Below are 3,215 nucleotides of genomic sequence, written 5' to 3'. Positions count from 1 at the left end.
AGATGGGCCTCACCATGTTGTCCAAGCTGTTCTTGAACTCCTGGGCTCAACAATCCTCCCACCTTCGTCTCCCCAAATGCTGGGGTAACAGGCATGAGTCACAGGGTCCTGCCAATCTTTAATTCCTTTAAACAAATGTTTTAGTTTTCAGAGCATATGTTTTGCCTTTCTTTAAAAAAAAAAAATTATTCCTGGAAGATCTAGGTCTCCGTATCCAGCTAGGATGGCTGTGGTTCCGCTACTGCTGTTTGGGAGTTTGTGGAGCACCGTGAGAACGTCCAATATGGCTGTTACTTGTGGCTCTATGGTGAAGCTGCTCAAAATGTGCTACAATGTCCAACTGCACTCACACGATGTGCTCTATGGGTCAGGTAGTGGGCAGCAGTCAGTGACAGGTGTAACCTCCATGAATGAGAGCAACAGTTATTGGAGAATATAGGGTAAGATCACCACAGCCAGTGAGAGGGGAACCCCCATCAAGTGCTGCCAGCCCATTCAGCTGACACATGTCAACACTGGCTGAAACCTCCACACCTTTCTGAAAACCAGGAAGTGAGTACTTTTGGTGAGGAAGGTGAAGGTAGTCACCTGGATGACTGGACCATGCTCTGTAATGGGCCCCACTGGATGAGAGATGGTGAGGGTGGTTCAAACATTCTTCCACTGAGGAACCACTGTCTGTCACAGGAGAACAATATGGTGGACCCATCAGTGGGCAAAAAGAGATGCATGGCCTGGCCTAGCCAAGCCAGAACAACAGCTGGAAAGCCATGGAAGGCATCTTCATGAGGCCCAGTGAGTTGTTGAAGGCAGAAGGCCACCATGCAGAGCTAGGAGTCTGGAGGCTCTGAGCCACTGTCACTATACAGTTTGTAGCCATCTGTGCTGCTTCACCTTGGGATCCCTGCCACAAGTTCCCTGGGAGTGGCCTTGTTACTCCCTAGATGAAGACGTGCGATGGAAAACAGTGGCTGTGTTCACAAGCTCCAGCCCTGCACATTTGAATTGGTTGCTCTCCCAGACTTGGGTCAGTTCTTGGTGAGTAGAGGACTTGCTGGTGACAGGGTGGATGCTTTTTATTCACTGGTAAGACACACTGAGGGGACATCCCTTTTAGCTGGGAAACTTCTAGTCCTCAGGCTGGAGTGCGATGGTGCAACGTCTGCCTCCCAGGTTCAAGCAATTCTGCTTCCTCAGCCTCCCAAGTAGCTGGGATTACAGGCACCCACTACCACACCCAGCTGATTTTTGTATTTTTAGTAGAGACAGGATTTCGCCATGTTGGCTAGGGCTGGTCTCTAACTCCTGAGCTCAAGTGATCCACCCTCCTCGGCCTCCCAAAGTGCTGGAATTACAGGTGTGAGCTGCCATGTCTGGCCTCCAAAATGATTTTTTTTTTTTAAAGAATTTTATTATTAGCCTCTGTGTTATTTATTAGGTGTGCTATTTCATGATCTGCTTTATCCTTGAGTCCTAAGACTCTTTTGAGATGCTGGGAACCTTCAACGTGGGGCCTTTTAAGAGCTTTACTTGCATCCAAACCTTTCTCTTTCTACTTCCATTTCTCCTCAGGTACCTCATTTTTAACAGATTTCCGACTAATTATGGCCAAAGACTCTCAAAGAATATAACATAATAAACAGCCAATTTTATTCCTAAGTTGTTGGGGTGATCAGACCCAACACCAGGCCGTGGGGGCTACGAAGTCCGGCGGAATCAAAGGAATGAGAAAAGACAAGAGAGAAAGTGGGACCAAGGGGCCAACACTAGTATGGAGGCTGTGAAGGCCCCAAGCTCTGGGAGCCCACACTATTTATTGATGATCAAACAAAGAAACAGGTGGTAAGGATGTAGGGGTTGAAAGGAAGCAGTGTATCAAGTGAATGAGCTACAGCTGTGATGGTTTAGCATTTTCTTTGAAACATATGGCTACTTGGGATAATGGGAGTGCTATAAGCAAGGAGCCGGCAAATCTAGATACATTCCAAAGGCCAGGAGGGGTTTTAGACCCTGGACCCTGGACATGTTCCAAGCCCTGCCTCAGCTTCTCTCCTAACACTAAGTATTTTATTCTTTTTGATGCTATTGTATATATAATTATTTTCTTAATTTCATTTTCATATTGTTCATTGCTAGCATAAAGAAATGTGGTTGACTTTTGTATATTGATATTATACTCCTCAAACTGATTGAATTCATTAGTTCTAGTAGTTGTTTTTAGTGGATTCCTTAGGATTTTCTCTTTCAAGATCATATGCTCTGCAAATAGAGATAGCTTTACTTCCTCTATCCAAATTTCAGTGGGATTTGAAATTAAATTTTAGTTGCCCTGGCTAACTGTTCTGGTTGAATCTCCAGTACAATGTTGAATAAAAGTGGTGAGAGTGGATATCCTTCTCTGGCTCCTGATCTTAAGGGGAGGTATCAGTTTTTCACCATTAAGTATGAAGTTGGTGTTGGGTTTTTCATAGGTGAACCTTAACAGGTTGAGGAAGTTCCCTTCTACTCCTAGTTTGCTGAGTGTCTTTATCATAAAAGAGTGTTGAATTTTGTCAAATTCTGTTTCTGCATCATTGAAAGGATCTTGTGGTTTTCTTCCTTATTCTGCTAATATGGTGCATTGAATTGATTCATTTTCGTAAGTCCAGCTAACCTTGCATTCTTGGGAGAAATTCCACTTGGTCAATCTTATTCATATGTTGCTGGATTCAGTTAGATAGTATTTTGTTAAAGAATTCTATATCTATATTGACAAGGGATATTGGTCTGTAGAATTTTTGCTTCTATTTTTGTTATGATGTCTCTCTGATTTTGGTATCAGAATAATAACTGGCCTCATAGAATAAGTTGGGAAGTATTCTTTCCTCTTCTAATTTTTGGAAGACTTTATGGAGAATTGGAGTTCATTCTTCTTCAACTGTTTTAAAATTCACTAGTGAAATCATCCCTATTTTTTTCTTGTTTTTTGATCATATATATTGATCTTGCACACTGTGACCCTGCTACATTTGCTTATTAGTTCTATTAGTTCTTAAAGTGCATTCCACAGGGCCAGGTGTGGTGTCTCACACCTGTAATCCCAGCACTTTGGGAGGCTGAGGTGGGAGGATCACTTGAGCTCAGGAGTTCAAGACCAACCTGGGCAACATAGTGAGACCCTCATCTCTAGAAAAATTAAATAAAATATACTCCATAGAATTATCTACATACATGTC

At 43.0% G+C, this 3,215-nt stretch overlaps 1 pseudogene; it reads left to right on the top strand.

The window, feature by feature from the left end:
* The first annotated feature begins 223 nt into the window (after window positions 1-223).
* On the top strand, window positions 224-851 carry LOC105491030 (stromal cell-derived factor 2 pseudogene; annotated as a pseudogene).
* Window positions 852-3,215: the final 2,364 nt, after the last annotated feature.

Source organism: Macaca nemestrina, chromosome 7 (assembly GCF_043159975.1).
Source record: "Macaca nemestrina isolate mMacNem1 chromosome 7, mMacNem.hap1, whole genome shotgun sequence".
Taxonomy (NCBI): Eukaryota; Metazoa; Chordata; class Mammalia; order Primates; family Cercopithecidae; genus Macaca; species Macaca nemestrina.
Note: the sequence above shows the minus strand (reverse complement) of the source record. Positions and strands in the feature narration are given on the sequence as shown.